General features: G+C 43.7%; 1 protein-coding gene across 1 annotated transcript in view; it reads left to right on the forward strand.

Annotated features, from left to right (window-relative positions):
* The first annotated feature begins 8,789 nt into the window (after nucleotides 1–8,789).
* Nucleotides 8,790–17,569, forward strand: part of apof (apolipoprotein F) — a 56,682-nt gene continuing 47,902 nt past the window's right edge. The window contains exon 1 of the mRNA XM_046342355.1: nucleotides 8,790–8,899. The gene's annotated coding sequence lies outside the window, so the exon portion shown is untranslated. The remainder of the gene's footprint in view (nucleotides 8,900–17,569) is intronic.

A 17,569-nucleotide genomic window follows, 5' to 3' on the forward strand; every position in this document is an offset into this window, starting at 1 on the left:
AAAAATTGATTACTTTAAAACTAAATCATGTTTTCCCCCCAAGGATGCATGCATTAACAATACAAAAATGATTACCTTATTGATATTTGTTCTTATGTCGATGACAGAGAGAACCTGATGCTTCTTTTTCCGTATAGCCCTCCTATGTTCTACAATGAAAAGGAAATGTCCTGTAGAAATTCCACCACAAATGATCTCTCCAAATATCTGCCTGATTATTATAGGTACAGCAGAGCACACATGCTCCAATCAGGGTTCGACCAGCTACCCCATCTCTCTCTCTCTCTCTCTCTCTCTCTCTCTCTCTCTCTCTCTCTCTCTCTCTCTCTCTCTCGCTCTCTCGCTCTCTCGCTCTCTAACCATCTCTCTCACCATCTCTCTTTCTCACCATATCTCTCTCTCTCTCTCTCTCTCTCTCTCTCTCTCTCTCTCTCTCTCTCTCTCCTCTCTCTCCTTCTCTCTCATCTCTTTCTTTCTCTCTCTTGCTCTCATTATACGTAGTAACAGGTGCATAACATTTGATTATAACCAAAGGATATTGCAATACTCATGACCTTTTACCACAAAGGTAGGCTACTGTATGAATAACTAACAGATAACTCGAGAAGTATAGAATTGCAATAACATTTCCCAATCCCAATGAATTGTTTCCATCACACTGGTAATGCAGTGGTTTAGGGGCATTCTAACAGTTCCAAGCCATTGCATTTACAGTAAACAACTGTATGTGGCAAGAGACAGATGCTGTCAACCTAAACTACGTTTTATGCATACTGTATTATCCTCTCAATAAATGGCATACCTCTGAGTAAATGTGTCTTTTGTACCCAGACTTCATTCCAATTATGTCAAGGTCAGTGGATGAATCATTTACATTATTCATGAGGTCAAAATAGGGCCTTTACAAGCTCTGCGTAAAATGGCTGTTTCATAATGAACTTGTTAACAATGTAACTTTCTTATTGTGTTCAGATAATAGGGAGAGGTAGTGTGGGTTTGAGGTCACGGTTTTTAATAAGATGCTATCTCAGCTTGATCAAACAAAATGTTCAATCTTTTCAACTTTCTTTGTCTGATTTGTGCCAAAAAAGTGAAAATCTGTCAGTAGTTGGGTGGCCCTGACATTTCCAGGGAAATGAGAAGATGATTGAAAGATGGGGGCAGTCATGACTGTAGCCTCCTACAATCTCGAGACAGAAGGAACAACTTTTAATTAGACCATTGAGGGTGGATGATTGAACCATTGAGTGTGGCACCATTAGTCTCTATACAGTGAGTATCTAACTGTCCTCTGCATTGAGCATGCTGGAGCAGCTCGCCATTCTAAAGGCTTTCTATAGCATTGTGACTGCGGAAATTCTTTTGTAACCTTTATTCACCTTTATCACATATCACAAAAAGGTTTGATGAGTCTGTGCGTGTGTGTTGGGGGGGGGGGGGGTGTCTTGTGGGTGTTTGCATCTCCATCTGCGTCTGTGCTTCTGGTTCTGACTCATGGAGATGTATCAGTCTCTACATGTGGCAGATATCTTGGACAAGGGGGCTGGGGCTTTGAATTTTCATTGAAAATAATTGTAATTACTTGTGCTGGAAAAAGGACCCAATCGTCATACTTGAGTAAAAGTAAAGATACCTTAATAGAAAATGACTCAAGTTAAAGTGAAGGTCACCCAGCAAAATACTACTTGGGTAAAAGTCTAAAAGTAGTTGGTTTTAAACAGGGGCGCAACATTGATTTTATAATTTGGGGGGACATAATAATAATTATTATTAATTATAATTTTTATTATAAAAACTTCACACTGTCCTAAAGCCCACTGTTGCCTCGTTTTGTAACACATTCCAATGTGTGGGGGGACAATTTGTCACCCCTGTCCCCAGTGAAAGTTGCACTCCTGATTTTGAGGTATCAAAAGTAAATGTAATTGCTAAAATATACACAAGTGTCAAAAGTAAAAGTATGAATAACTAAAAATTCCGTATATTAAGAAAACCAGACGGCACAATTTGTATTTTATTTTTATGGATAGCCAGGGGCACATTCTGACACTCAGACATAATTTACAAATGAAGCATTTGTGTTTAGTGAGTCTTCCAGATCAGAGGCAGTACGGAATACTAGCGTTGTTCTCTTGATAAGTGTCTGAATTGGATCCTTTCTGTCCTGCGAAGCATTCAAAATGTAACGAGTACTTTTGGTTGTCAGGGAAATTGTATGGAGTAAAAAGTACATTATTTTATTTAGGAATGTAATGAAGTAAAAGTAAAAGTTGTCAAAAATGTAAATAGTAAAGTAAATTACAGATACCCCAAAAAATGTAATACTTTAAAGTAAGGATCGTACCATTTTTTTGAATTTTCGCCTAAAATGACATCTATGTACTTTTCACCACTGCAGATGAGTCATTGGGAACGGAGGCTCCTATTGGCACATTTTGTTCAATGTTACTTATCAGTGGTTTCAGTGAAATGTTGGATGAAAATACCTAAACAGGCTAACTTCAACCCATGTAGACAGACTACCTGCATGATAAAGTACAGTGTTGCCTTTCGATTTCCAATTCTGAGCCAGACAAAACTGCATAGTACAAGTCTATTAAGTCTTCTATTTATGTAACAGTCACTCAGACCATAAGCACATTATTTTTTGATAAGAGTTTTATTACTTTAGAGGCAGCTGGAAATAATGCCTGGATGACTTCTACTCGGGTAGAGACAGAGGGGAAACAAACCTCATGTATTCTGTCCTGTATTGTAGTGAATGATGACTCATGGTTCGCTCAAGGTTACCCATGGAGACAATATGAACTGTAGTTAGAGAAAAGTTCCTCCAAGGAGCCAGTATGTTCTTCTGATTACAATTATATTACAATTCTATTCATGACTACATTGACCATGAATAGAATGCCAATATATGGCTTAGTACTAGATGTTCCCTTCTCAGTGGTACTTGGTGTGTGTTTATGTGTTTGTGTTGTCCTTTGAGACAGAGAGAGAAAGATCATGTTTCCTTTGTTTTGTGTTTCCTGAGGACAGGATGCTGCTTCCAGATCGTCACCAGGCTGACAGACGTAACAGGGAGCAGAAAAACTCTCACACAACAACAGGATTGATGACCAGTCCACTCTCGCCTCCTTTCTACCACAACTGACAACTGTCATCCATAACCGCCCTGCTGTCTTCCCTCACTAACGTAATCATACTCTGTTCATAACATAGATTATGCCTGGGTTTAAATCAAGCGTTATGACAGAGTAACAGGGTTGTAATAATATCAAAATGAACAAGTGTGTTAGCGTCTCTCCATTGCAGAAATATAAACCCAACGGATGCCATCATTAAGTTTCTCACAAACACTCACATACGCACAAACGTGCACACACATGCATACTCACCCACAAGCACACATTGGATGAGAGAACATGCTGACCCCACTCGCAGTATTATCGAACCACCTTTCATTGAACAGCTCCCCAATCACTTTATTTTTTACTTCCCTGTTCTTGAACCAATTATGTATTTTTCTTTTTCAAATGATCGATGTGAAATCACTACAAAGACACAATTCCTCAAACACTGTGTCACCTTCAATTAGTTCCCAAGCCTTGGTTTATTACTTTATGTGTGTTTGTATTTATTGGGTGATGAGGGTTGGAGAGTAACTGATACTGGTGGGAATCGCTACGGGACTGGTCCTTGTGGGGCAAAATGTAGGGAAAATGGCGCAGCACAGCTTCCAGAAAAAACGTCACTTTCGTGGCTAATTGAAGTAACACAGTAATTCTGCTCATAGGTTATCATAGATTATGTACACATATATACTTAGTAGTTGCCAAAGTCCCAGAGCACGTCTTTATAATAAGAGTGTAACAAGCAGCTGCAACTGTCCAATCTGGAATAAGAGTGTTTTCCCAGCCCTGTATGTTGAATGTTGCCCTAAGGGAATCTAACCTGTCTACACAGTGGAAATCATTCACTTTCACACTGTCTGTCCCTTGTGTGTGCATATGTGTGTGATGTGAGCCAGTATTTGCATAGGAAAGGGCAGTAATGCATCTTGTTATTAGACCGATGTACAGTATATCTCACTGTTCTGTTGAAAAACGCATATTGTTGGTTGCATGTCTTTTGTGTGTGTGGCGGTATGTGTGTGTGTTTGTTCACAATATTCTGTCTATCTGTATGTGTGTATTTCATTTTTAGAATGTTATGTATTGTGTCTGTGTGTGTTCCATCAGTGTCAAACTGTGAGAATAAATACTGTATATCTCACTTTAGATCATGTCTCCATTAACACCTCTGAGAAAAAAGTGCTTTCAGACAGATCACCTTTCCCTCGTTCTTTCTCTTCATCACTCTCTTTCTTCTATCTTTCATTTAGATGCTTTCTTTACTTGTGACTCTGTTTTCAAACCAGTGTTCAAGATCACTTTGACAGTGTTATTGTGTCACCAAATGCTCTGAGACTGATTGGAAAAACACCCCCACCTCCACACGATCTGATTTACAGCTCTTTTGACTTTTCAAGTGATTTTTCCATCACTACAATACTAGTCTGGAATAATTACTGGCATCACATATACTCTCGGGTCACAAGCTTCAAGTTCCTTGGTGTCCAAATCCCTAAAGAATTAACATGGTCCACACACCAACACACGACAATGCCTTTTCCCCCTCAAGAGGCTGAAAAGATTTTGCATGGGCCCTCAGATCCTTAAAAGATTCTACAGCTGCACGATTAAGAGCATCTTGACTGGCTGCATCTCCGCTTGGTATGGCAACTGCTTGGCATCGGACCGCAAGGCGCTACAGAGGGTAGTGCATACGGTCCAGCTTATCTCTACTAGGTGGTGTCAGAGGAAGGCCCTAAAAATGGTAAAAGAGTCCAGACTGTTCTCTCTGCTACTGCCCGGCAAGTGCTACCGAGGCACCCTGAACAGCTTCTACCCCCAAGCCATAAGACTACTAAATATACTGAACAAAAAGTTCAGTTCAGTTCATAAAAGGACATCTAGGCCCTAATCTACGGATTTCATATGAGTCGGAATACAGATATGCATCTTTTGGTCACAGATACCTTAAAAAATCATTTGGGGGGCGTAGATCAGAAAACCAGTCACTATCTGGTGTGACCACCATTTGCCTCATTCAGCACGACAAATCTCCTTCGCATAGAGTTGATCAGGCTGCCAATTGTGGCCTGTGGAATATTGTCCCATTCCTCTTCAATGGCTGTGCGAAGTTACTGGATATAGGTGGAAACTGGAACACGCTGTCTTACACGTCGATCCAGAGCAATCCCAAATATGCTCAATGGAGGACATGCCTGGTTTGTATGCGGGCCATGGAAGAACTGGGACATTTTCAGCTTCCAGGAATTGTGTACAGATCCATGCGACATGGGGCTGTGCATTATCATGCTGAAACATGGGCCTCAGGATGGGCCTCAGGATCTCTCCACGGGATCTCTGCATTTAAATTGCCAACGATAAAGTGCAATTGTGTTCATTGTCCATAGCTAATGCCTGCCCATACCATAATCCCACCACCACATGGGCGACTTTGTTCATAGAATTGACATCAGCAAACCGCTGGCCCACGTGACGCCATACACGTGGTCTGCAGTTGTGAGGCCGGTTGGACACAATGCCAAATTATCAGAAATGACGTTGGAGGTGGCTTAGGGTAGAGAAATGATCGTTCAATTCTCTGGCAACAGCTCTGGTGGACTTTCCTGCAGTCAGAATACTAATTGCAGGCTCCCTCAACTTGAGACATCTGCAGCATTGTGTTGTGTGACAAAACTGCACATTTTAGAGTGGCCTTAGAGTGCACCTGTGTAATGATCATACTGTTTGATCAGCTTTTTGATATGCCACACCTGTTACATGGATGGATTATCTTGGCAAATGAGAAATGCTCAACAACAAGGATGTTAATACATTTGAGAGAAATCAGCATTTGGGGTGAAGGAACATTTCTGGGATATTTTTTTTCAGCTCATGAAACATGGAACCAATTCTTTCTAAGTTGTGTTTATATTTTTGTTCTGTGTAGGTAACCGAATAACTACCTGGACTTGCTGCATTGACCCCCTTTGCACTAACTCTTATGACTCATCACGTGCTGCTGCTACTGTTTGTTATCTGTCCTGTTGCCTAGTCACTTTATCCCTACCTATCTGCCTAAATGACCTCTTAGCCCTGCACATTGACTCGGTATTGGTGCCTAGTGTATATAACCAAGTTATCATTACTCTTTGTGTATTTATTCACTGTGTTATTCTTTTTTTCTATTTTTTTTTCTCTCTACATTGTTGGGAAGGGTCCATAGGTCAGCATTTTACTGTTAGTCTACACCTGTTGTATACAAAGCATTTAACAAATCAAATTCCATTTTTGTAATTTTTCATAATTTTTTTACCCCGTTTTTTCTCCCCCAATTTCATGGTATCCAAATGGTAGTTTCAGTCTTGTCTCATCGCTGCAACTCCCGTACAGACTCGGGAGAGGCGAAGGTCGAGAGCCGTGCGTCCTCCAAAATGCAACTCAACCAAGCCGCACTGCTTCTTGACACAATGCCCACTCCACCCGGAAGCCAGCCGCACCAATGTGTCGGAGGAAACACTGCACCTGGCAACCGTGTCAGCGTACACTGCGCCCGGCCCACCACAGGAGTCCTTATTGCACGATGGGACAAGGACATCCCTGCCGGTCAAACCCTCCCCTAACCCAGGCGAAGCTGGGCCAATTGTGTGCCACTCCATGGGTCTCCCGGTCCTGGCCGGCTGCAACAGAGCCTGAACACGTATCCAGAATCTCTAGTGGCACAGCTAGCACTGTGATGCAGTGCCTTAGACCACTGCACCCCTCGGGAGGCCCATCCAATTTCATCTTATTTGACATGGGGTGATATCCAATCGTATCAACTATTTCACAGTGGTTGCCTCTACTTTTAACAGTGGTTTGCACTACTTTTAACCACTACTGTAGTCAAAAGTTGTACACTATAAATAGGGACTAGGGTGCCATTTGGGAGTCACCCAGAGCATACTCTTCCGAACACTACCCCTGAGAAGTCATTAAGACTGAGCAGCTGAGCATTACATATCGGTTGTGCTTGATTTTTCAGTGGTGCTTTGATTAGCCCTTGGAGGATTCCTGCAAACTGCAATAAGGATGGAACATTAAATTATAAAAATGACCCTCTTTCATGAGTCACAAGACAAGTGGAGGGGGTGTGTATTGTCTCAGCTGCAGTGTAGCAGGATGTGCGAGACACCCCACTATGCTCTAGGGCCAGATCCCAGTTGGAGGCTTGGCTCCATGAACAGGTCTCGCTCTTCCCAGCAAATCCGTTCCAACTCAACTATTCCGTTATGGTAAAACAGTGCCCTCTAGCACCTATCAACTGTAGAGAACATGTTGGGTCGAAGCAGTGAATGACATAGGCTTATCCACTCATCTGGCCAATAGTAAGTCGTTTTGGAAGCTTGGGTGAACCCGAACTTCCCCGCCTCCTCTGTGTGGCTGTTTGTTTTGGGTCACTGTGGCCCTTTTGTTGGCCAGGGCTAGCCTTTGGCCCCACGTTTGAAAAGTGAACAAGACCCCACTCACTTAGAGGGAAAGATGTGTGGGTACTCTCACAGGTCTCGGGAAGAATGAAAAGAGCACTTTGGCAAATGAGAGAGAGAAAGAAAGAGAGAGAGAGAACTAGAGCGAGAACGAGAGTGAGAAAGAAATAACAAAACACAGATCTGAAGTGAAGGGAACTGTCCGGTAGTTTCATCACTACCAGAGCGTATCACACAGCAGTAGATTGGTCATCCTGTAAGCAGAGAGAACAGGAGCAAAAATGTACTCATCTACTTTCTGACTTTAATTTATTGTCATCAACAAGCTGTTATATACATGTTCATGCTGCTGTTACACCCATCATTGCATAAAGAATGTAATATACAGAAAAAGCAAAAATGTACTTCAAAGAACTCGTTTCATTTGACCAAAGACTTTTCCAATCTTTTGATCACTGAAACATCAGGATGGTCATTCATTCAGTCTGGAATACATTGTTCAGTTGTCTTATAAAACACTTGGCTAGCATAAGAGGAGGGAATGGGATGTACCACGGCTGACACAACAGGGCTTAGACAAGAGTGAGAGAGGGAGTACCCACAGTTCACATACTGTATACTGATGGCATCCTCAGGGCAGAACTATACTCTGCTGAAAGCTCCCAGTGTCAAAGTCATGGGGTTTTATCCTCTTTCTATAGAGAGGAAGACTAAGTGAATAGGCCCTCTGGAGAAAAAGGATGTGTATTTTCCCTTAAACTTCAACACAAAGGGTTCTTGTTCGTAATGAAGTGTTGGAGTGTCTAGTGTGTTGAGAGGGGTATGTTCTGGGGTGGTGCCGTTGTGGTGGGGTATTTTTGGCAGTAAAACTTAAAATAAGGAGGGGAGTGATGTCTGGCTCATTGAGTCAGCCTAGTTTCATTTGGTAGGACTAACGATGGGTGGGATTGATGAAGTCTTCACACGGGATGACCTTCATCTCTCCCGCTTCTTGACCAGAATGAAAAATCCGCCCAGGTCACGAGGTAAGATTGCTGCCAAGTATCTGGGTCAAAAACAGAGAGAGAGAGAGACAGAGAGAAAGAACGCAGGGGCAAACAAACAAAGCGGCTTTAGAAAACATGGACCCTCTCCACGTGAATCAATATTCCATCCTTGTCCTAACTGTTGAGCAATGAGGCCAACTCAGAAAAAGAGAGAGGCAGAGAAAGTGGGTAAGAGAGAGGGAGGGGTGAGGGGTGTCATAGTTTGGGCAAAAGCTGTGTTAAATAGTGAAGTAACCTGACTCGGAGTATCACACACAAGGGATTTGGACAGAGGTTTGAGGTAAGTGTTGAACAACTGTTTATTAAGATGCATATTCAAATATTAAATGTGGTTTTTTTTATGTAAGTTGTGCGTGAGTAAATTACATTATAGTTAGATAATGGGGAACATCGAGGGTGGTAAACATGTCCTTTTCTACTTCAAAGCCATCTTTGATAAATTATTGGAACATTATCTTTGGACTATGAAATACTTTATTCTTCTCCACGTCAACTCACATCCGTCTGATGAAGACAGACAACCTATTATATTCTAAAATAATATGAGACATTTATGAAAAACAAAAGTCAAATAAAAGTGAAGAGGCATACTATCTGCTTTAGACAGACCAGAGGTTCTCAAACTTTTTATGGCCGGGACCCATTTTGCGATAGCAAATTCATCAGGGACCCCCTCATAATCAGAATACAACGCGAGTGAGAAAAAATATATATATATATATAGCAAACAAGAAGTTTTACTACAAATTCGGCACTGTATGGTCACACGAACCAAGTAAATGGCCCTTGTATGGAACATTTAAAAGATCTGCCTCTTGGCATTGAATAATTGTTTTGTTGTTGCAGCTGTATAGTTAATATCCTGCAATTATACACATTTATCATGCAATAAGCCAGAGTGAAAACATAGCAGTTTTAAATGTTAAATTACAGTGCTTTATGTAAAAAAAACATGACCTTGTATTCTATTGTATTGAACCTTCTAAACTTATTCCAAAATGTATTTAATCTTTTGTTGTTTGTAATATTCATTTAAAAAATGTACATACTGTACCTCCATGGACCCAACTTTGAGAACCCCTGACATAGACAGCATGATGTTCAGGAAAGCACATTGTTGTATTGTTTTGAGGGACATAATGCAGCAGCAAAGAGGGCTTAGAGAGCTAGAGTTGGAGAGCTAGAGTTGGAGAGCCAGATTTGGAGAGCTAGATTTGGAGAGCTAGAGTTAGAGAGCTAGAGTTGAAGAGCTAGAGTTGAAGAGCTAGAGTTGAAGAGCTAGAGTTGGAGAGCTAGAGTTGAAGAGCTAGAGTTGAAGAGCTAGAGTTAGAGAGCTAGAGTTAGAGAGCTAGAGTTGAAGAGCTAGAGCTAGAGAGCCAGAGGTGGAGAGCTAGAGTTGGAGAGCTAGATTTAGAGAGCTAGAGTTGGAGAACTAGAGTTGGAGAACTAGAGTTGGAGAACTAGAGTTGGAGAGCTAGAGTTGAAGAGCTAGAGTTGGAGAGCTAGAGTTGGAGAGCTAGAGTTGGAGAGCTAGAGTTGGAGAACTAGAGTTGGAGAACTAGAGTTGGAGAGCTAGAGTTAGAGAGCTAGAGTTGGAGAACTAGAGTTGGAGAACTAGAGTTGGAGAACTAGAGTTGGAGAGCTAGAGTTAGAGAGCTAGAGTTGGAGAACTAGAGTTGGAGAGCTAGAGTTGGAGAGCTAGAGTTGGAGAGCTAGAGTTGGAGAGCTAGAGTTGGAGAGCTAGAGTTAGAGAGCTAGATTTGGAGAGCTAGATTTGGAGAGCTAGAGTTGGAGAGCTAGAGTTGGAGAGTTAGCGAGCTAGAGTTGGAGAGCTAGAGTTGGAGAGCTAGAGTTGGAGAGCTAGAGTTGGAGAGCTAGATTTGGAGAGCTAGAGTTGGAGAGCTAGAGTTGGAGAGTTAGCGAGCTAGAGTTGGAGAGCTAGAGTTGGAGAGCTAGAGTTGGAGAGCTAGAGTTGGAGAGCTAGAGTTAGAGAGCTAGATTCGGAGAGCTAGATTCGGAGAGCTAGATTCGGAGAGCTAGAGTTAGAGAGCTAGAGTTGGAGAGCTAGAGTTGGAGAGCTAGAGTTGGAGAGCTAGAGTTGGAGAGTTGGAGAGCTAGATTCGGAGAGCTAGAGTTAGAGAGCTAGAGTTGGAGAGCTAGAGTTGGAGAGCTAGAGTTGGAGAGCTAGAGTTGGAGAGCTAGAGTTAGAGAGCTAGAGTTGGAGAGCTAGAGTTGGAGAGCTAGAGTTGGAGAGCTAGAGTTGGAGGACTAGAGTTGGAGAACTAGAGTTGGAGAGTTAGAGAGCTAGAGTTAGAGAGCTAGAGTTGGAGAGCTAGAGTTGGAGAGCTAGAGTTGGAGAGCTAGATTTGGAGAGCTAGAGTTGGAGAGCTAGAGTTGGAGAGTTAGCGAGCTAGAGTTGGAGAGCTAGAGTTGGAGAGCTAGAGTTGGAGAGCTAGAGTTGGAGAGCTAGAGTTAGAGAGCTAGATTCGGAGAGCTAGATTCGGAGAGCTAGATTCGGAGAGCTAGAGTTAGAGAGCTAGAGTTGGAGAGCTAGAGTTGGAGAGCTAGAGTTGGAGAGCTAGAGTTGGAGAGTTAGAGAGCTAGAGTTGGAGAGCTAGATTCGGAGAGCTAGAGTTAGAGAGCTAGAGTTGGAGAGCTAGAGTTGGAGAGCTAGAGTTGGAGAGCTAGAGTTAGAGAGCTAGAGTTGGAGAGCTAGAGTTGGAGAGCTAGAGTTGGAGAGCTAGAGTTGGAGGACTAGAGTTGGAGAACTAGAGTTGGAGAGTTAGAGAGCTAGAGTTAGAGAGCTAGAGTTGGAGAGCTAGAGTTGGAGAGCTAGAGTTGGAGAACTAGAGTTGGAGAGCTAGAGTTGGAGAACTAGAGTTGGAGAGTTAGAGAGCTAGAGTTAGAGAGCTAGAGTTAGAGAGCTAGAGTTAGAAGGCTAGAGTTAGAGAGCTAGAGTTAGAGAGCTAGAGTTAGAGAGCTAGAGTTGAAGAGCTAGAGTTAGAGAGCCAGAGGTGGAGAGCTAGAGTTGGAGAGCTAGAGTTAGAGAGCCAGAGTTAGAGAACTAGAGTTGGAGAGCTAGAGTTGGAGAGCTAGAGTTGGAGAGCTAGAGTTGGAGAGCTAGAGTTGGAGAGTTGGAGAGCTAGAGTTGGAGAGCTAGAGTTGGAGAACTAGAGTTGGAGAGCTAGATCCGGGGAGCTAGAGTTAGAGAGCTAGAGTTAGAGAGCTAGAGTTAGAGAGCTAGAGTTAGAGAGCTAGATTCGTAGAGTTAGAGAGCTAGAGTTGGAGAGCTAGAGTTGGAGAGCTAGAGTTATAGAGCTAGAGAGCTAGAGTTATAGAGTTAGAGAGCTAGAGTTGGAGAGCTAGAGTTGGAGAGCTAGAGTTGGAGAGCTAGAGTTGGAGAGCTAGAGTTGGAGAACTAGAGTTGGAGAGCTAGAGTTGGAGAGCTAGAGTTGGAGAGCTAGAGTTGGAGAGCTAGATTTGGAGAGCTAGAGTTGGAGAGCTAGAGTTGGAGAACTAGAGTTACAGAACTAGAGTTGGAGAGTTAGAGAGCTAGAGTTAGAGAGCTAGAGTTGGAGAGCTAGAGTTGGAGAGCTAGAGTTGGAGAGCTAGAGTTAGAGAGCTAGAGTTAGAGAGCTAGAGTTGGAGAGCTAGAGTTGGAGAGCTAGAGTTGGAGAGCTAGAGTTAGAGAGCTAGATTCGGAGAGCTAGAGTTGGAGAGCTAGAGTTGGAGAGCTAGAGTTGGATAGCTAGAGTTGGAGAGCTAGAGTTAGAGAGCTAGAGTTTGAGAGCTAGAGTTGGAGAGCTAGAGTTGGAGAGCTAGAGTTGGAGAACTAGAGTTGGAGAGCTAGAGTTGGAGAGCTAGAGTTGGAGAGCTAGATTTGGAGAACTAGAGTTGGAGAGCTAGATTTGGAGAGCTAGAGTTGGAGAACTAGAGTTGGAGAGTTAGAGAGCTAGAGTTAGAGAGCTAGAGTTGGAGAGCTAGAGTTGGAGAGCTAGAGTTGGAGAGCTAGAGTTGGAGAACTAGAGTTGGAGAACTAGAGTTGGAGAGCTAGAGTTGGAGAACTAGAGTTGGAGAACTAGAGTTGGAGAGTTAGAGAGCTAGAGTTAGAGAGCTAGAGTTAGAGAGCTAGAGTTGGAGAGCTAGAGTTGGAGAGCTAGAGTTGGAGAGCTAGAGTTGGAGAACTAGAGTTGGAGAGCTAGAGTTGGAGAGTTAGAGAGCTAGAGTTAGAGAGCTAGAGTTAGAGAGCTAGAGTTAGAGAGCTAGAGTTGGAGAGCTAGAGTTGGAGAGCTAGAGTTGGAGAGCTAGATTTGGAGAGCTAGATTTGGAGAGTTAGAGAGATAGAGTTAGAGAGATAGAGTTAGAGAGATAGAGTTGGAGAGCTAGAGTTGGAGAGCTAGAGTTAGAGAGCTAGAGTTGGAGAGCTAGAGTTGGAGAGCTAGAGTTGGAGAGCTAGAGTTGGAGAGCTAGATTTGGAGAAATAGAGTTGGAGAACTAGAGTTGGAGAGTTAGAGAGCTAGAGTTAGAGAGCTAGAGTTAGAGAGCTAGAGTTGGAGAGCTAGAGTTGGAGAGCTAGAGTTGGAGAGCTAGAGTTGGAGAACTAGAGTTGGAGAGCTAGAGTTGGAGAGTTAGAGAGCTAGAGTTAGAGAGCTAGAGTTAGAGAGCTAGAGTTAGAGAGCTAGAGTTGGAGAGCTAGAGTTGGAGAGCTAGAGTTGGAGAGCTAGATTTGGAGAGCTAGATTTGGAGAGTTAGAGAGATAGAGTTAGAGAGATAGAGTTAGAGAGATAGAGTTGGAGAGCTAGAGTTGGAGAGCTAGAGTTAGAGAGCTAGAGTTGGAGAGCTAGAGTTGGAGAGCTAGAGTTGGAGAGCTAGAGTTGGAGAGCTAGATTTGGAGAAATAGAGTTGGAGAACTAGAGTTGGAGAGTTAGAGAGCTAGAGTTAGAGAGCTAGAGTTAGAGAGCTAGAGTTAGAGAGCTAGAGTTGGAGAGCTAGAGTTGGAGAGCTAGAGTTGGAGAGCTAGAGTTGGAGAGGTAGAGTTGGAGAGCTAGATTTGGAGAGCTAGAGTTGGAGAGCTAGAGTTGGAGAGTTAGAGAGGAGAGTTAGAGAGATAGAGTTAGAGAGCTAGAGTTGGAGAGCTAGAGTTGGAGAGCTAGAGTTGGAGAGCTAGAGTTGGAGAGCTAGAGTTGGAGAGCTAGAGTTGGAGAGCTAGAGTTGGAGAGCTAGAGTTGGAGAGGTAGAGTTGGAGAGCTAGATTTGGAGAGCTAGAGTTGGAGAGCTAGAGTTGGAGAGTTAGAGAGATAGAGTTAGAGAGCTAGAGTTGGAGAGCTAGATTTGGAGAGCTAGAGTTGGAGAGCTAGAGTTGGAGAGTTAGAGAGATAGAGTTAGAGAGCTAGAGTTGGAGAGCTAGAGTTGGAGAGCTAGAGTTGGAGAGTTGGAGAGCTAGAGTTGGAGAGGTAGAGTTGGAGAGCTAGATTTGGAGAGCTAGAGTTGGAGAGTTAGAGAGATAGAGTTAGAGAGCTAGAGTTGGAGAGCTAGAGTTGGAGAGCTAGAGTTCGAGAGCTAGATTTGGAGAGCTAGAGTTGGAGAGGTAGAGTTGGAGAGGTAGAGTTGGAGAGGTAGAGTTGGAGAGGTAGAGTTGGAGAGGTAGAGTTGGAGAGCTAGATTTGGAGAGCTAGATTTGGAGAGTTAGAGAGATAGAGTTAGAGAGATAGAGTTGGAGAGCTAGATTTGGAGAGTTAGAGAGATAGAGTTAGAGAGCTAGAGTTAGAGAGCTAGATTTGGAGAGCTAGAGTTGGAGAGCTAGAGTTGGAGAGCTAGAGTTGGAGAGCTAGATCCGGAGAGCTAGAGTTAGAGAGCTAGAGTTAGAGAGCTAGAGTTAGAGAGCTAGAGTTAGAGAGCTAGAGTTAGAGAGCTAGATGCGTAGAGTTAGAGAGCTAGAGTTGGAGAGCTAGAGTTGGAGAGCTAGAGTTGGAGAGCTAGAGTTATAGAGCTAGAGAGCTAGAGTTATAGAGTTAGAGAGCTAGAGTTGGAGAGCTAGAGTTGGAGAGCTAGAGTTGGAGAGCTAGAGTTAGAGAGCTAGAGTTAGAGAGCTAGAGTTGGAGAGCTAGAGTTGGAGAGCTAGAGTTAGAGAGCTAGATTCGGAGAGCTAGAGTTGGAGAGCTAGAGTTGGAGAGCTAGAGTTGGATAGCTAGAGTTGGAGAGCTAGAGTTAGAGAGCTAGAGTTTGAGAGCTAGAGTTGGAGAGCTAGAGTTGGAGAGCTAGAGTTGGAGAACTAGAGTTGGAGAGCTAGAGTTGGAGAGCTAGAGTTGGAGAGCTAGATTTGGAGAACTAGAGTTGGAGAGCTAGATTTGGAGAGCTATAGTTGGAGAACTAGAGTTGGAGAGTTAGAGAGCTAGAGTTGGAGAGCTAGAGTTGGAGAGCTAGAGTTGGAGAGCTAGAGTTGGAGAACTAGAGTTGGAGAACTAGAGTTGGAGAACTAGAGTTGGAGAGCTAGAGTTGGAGAACTAGAGTTGGAGAACTAGAGTTGGAGAGTTAGAGAGCTAGAGTTAGAGAGCTAGAGTTAGAGAGCTAGAGTTAGAGAGCTAGAGTTGGAGAGCTAGAGTTGGAGAGCTAGAGTTGGAGAGCTAGAGTTGGAGAACTAGAGTTGGAGAGCTAGAGTTGGAGAGTTAGAGAGCTAGAGTTAGAGAGCTAGAGTTAGAGAGCTAGAGTTGGAGAGCTAGAGTTGGAGAGCTAGAGTTGGAGAGCTAGATTTGGAGAGTTAGAGAGATAGAGTTAGAGAGATAGAGTTGGAGAGCTAGAGTTGGAGAGCTAGAGTTAGAGAGCTAGAGTTGGAGAGCTAGAGTTGGAGAGCTAGAGTTGGAGAGCTAGAGTTGGAGAGCTAGAGTTGGAGAGCTAGATTTGGAGAAATAGAGTTGGAGAACTAGAGTTGGAGAGTTAGAGAGCTAGAGTTAGAGAGCTAGAGTTAGAGAGCTAGAGTTGGAGAGCTAGAGTTGGAGAGCTAGAGTTGGAGAGGTAGAGTTGGAGAGCTAGATTTGGAGAGCTAGAGTTGGAGAGCTAGAGTTGGAGAGCTAGAGTTGGAGAGCTAGAGTTGGAGAGGTAGAGTTGGAGAGCTAGATTTGGAGAGCTAGAGTTGGAGAGCTAGAGTTGGAGAGTTAGAGAGATAGAGTTAGAGAGCTAGAGTTGGAGAGCTAGAGTTGGAGAGCTAGAGTTGGAGAGTTGGAGAGCTAGAGTTGGAGAGGTAGAGTTGGAGAGCTAGATTTGGAGAGCTAGAGTTGGAGAGTTAGAGAGATAGAGTTAAAGAGCTAGAGTTGGAGAGCTAGAGTTGGAGAGCTAGAGTTAGAGAGCTAGAGTTAGAGAGCTAGAGTTGGAGAGCTAGAGTTGGAGAACTAGAGTTGGAGAACTAGAGTTGGAGAACTAGATTTGGAGAGCTAGAGTTGGAGAGCTAGATTTGGAGAGCTAGAGTTGGAGAGCTAGAGTGGGAGAGTTAGAGAGCTAGAGTTAGAGAGCTAGAGTTGGAGAGCTAGAGTTGGAGAGCTAGAGTTGGAGAGCTAGAGTTAGAGAGCTAGAGTTAGAGAGCTAGAGTTAGAGAGCTAGATTTGGAGAGCTAGAGTTGGAGAGGTAGAGTTGGAGAGGTAGAGTTGGAGAGCTAGATTTGGAGAGCTAGATTTGGAGAGCTAGAGTTAGAGAGCTAGAGTTAGAGAGCTAGAGTTAGAGAGCTAGATTTAGAGAGCTAGAGTTGGAGAGGTAGAGTTGGAGAGGTAGAGTTGGAGAGCTAGAGAGAGCTAGAGTTGGAGAGCTAGAGTTGGAGAGCTAGAGTTAGAGAGCTAGAGTTGGAGAGCTAGATTGGAGAGCTAGAGTTAGAGATAGAGTTGGAGAGCTAGATTTGGAGAGAGAGTTAGAGAGCTAGAGTTGGAGAGCTAGAGTTAGAGAGCTAGAGTTGGAGAGCTAGAGTTGGAGAGCTAGAGTTGGAGAGCTAGAGTTGGAGAGTAGAGTTGGAGAGAGCTAGAGTTGGAGAGCTAGAGTTGGAGAGCTAGAGTTGGAGAGCTAGAGTTAGAGAGATAGAGTTGGAGAGCTAGAGTTGGAGAGCTAGAGAGAGCTAGAGTTGGAGAGCTAGAGTTGGAGAGCTAGAGTTGGAGAGCTAGAGTTGGAGAGCTAGAGTTGGAGAGCTAGAGAGAGCTAGAGTTAGAGAGCTAGAGTTGGAGAGCTAGAGTTGGAGAGCTAGAGTTGGAGAGCTAGAGTTGGAGAGCTAGATTTGGAGAGTTAGAGTTGGAGAGCTAGAGTTGGAGAGCTAGAGTTGGAGAGCTAGAGTTAGAGAGCTAGAGTTAGAGAGCTAGAGTTAGAGAGCTAGAGTTGGAGAGCTAGAGTTGGAGAGCTAGAGTTGGAGAGCTTGGAGAGCTAGAGTTGGAGAGCTAGAGTTAGAGAGAGTTAGAGTTGGAGAGCTAGAGTTGGAGAGCTAGAGTTGGAGAGCTAGAGTTGGAGAGCTAGAGTTGGAGAGCTAGATTTAGAGTTGGAGAGCTAGAGTTGGAGAGCTAGAGTTGGAGAGCTAGAGTTAGAGAGCTAGAGTTGGAGAGCTAGAGTTGGAGAGCTAGAGAGAGCTAGAGTTGGAGAGCTAGAGTTGGAGAGCTAGAGTTGGAGAGCTAGAGTTGGAGAGCTAGAGTTAGAGAGCTAGAGTTGGAGAGCTAGAGTTGGAGAGCTAGAGTTGGAGAGCTAGAGTTGGAGAGCTAGAGTTGGAGAGCTAGAGTTGGAGAGCTAGAGTTGGAGAGCTAGAGTTGGAGAGCTAGAGTTAGAGAGCTAGAGTTGGAGAGCTAGAGTTGGAGAGCTAGAGTTGGAGAGCTAGAGTTGGAGAGCTAGATTTGGAGAGTTAGAGAGCTAGAGTTAGAGAGCTAGAGTTGGAGAGCTAGAGTTGGAGAGCTAGAGTTGGAGAGCTAGAGTTGGAGAGTAGAGTTGGAGA

Source organism: Oncorhynchus gorbuscha, linkage group LG03, assembly GCF_021184085.1.
Source record: "Oncorhynchus gorbuscha isolate QuinsamMale2020 ecotype Even-year linkage group LG03, OgorEven_v1.0, whole genome shotgun sequence".
NCBI classification, from domain to species: domain Eukaryota; kingdom Metazoa; phylum Chordata; class Actinopteri; order Salmoniformes; family Salmonidae; genus Oncorhynchus; species Oncorhynchus gorbuscha.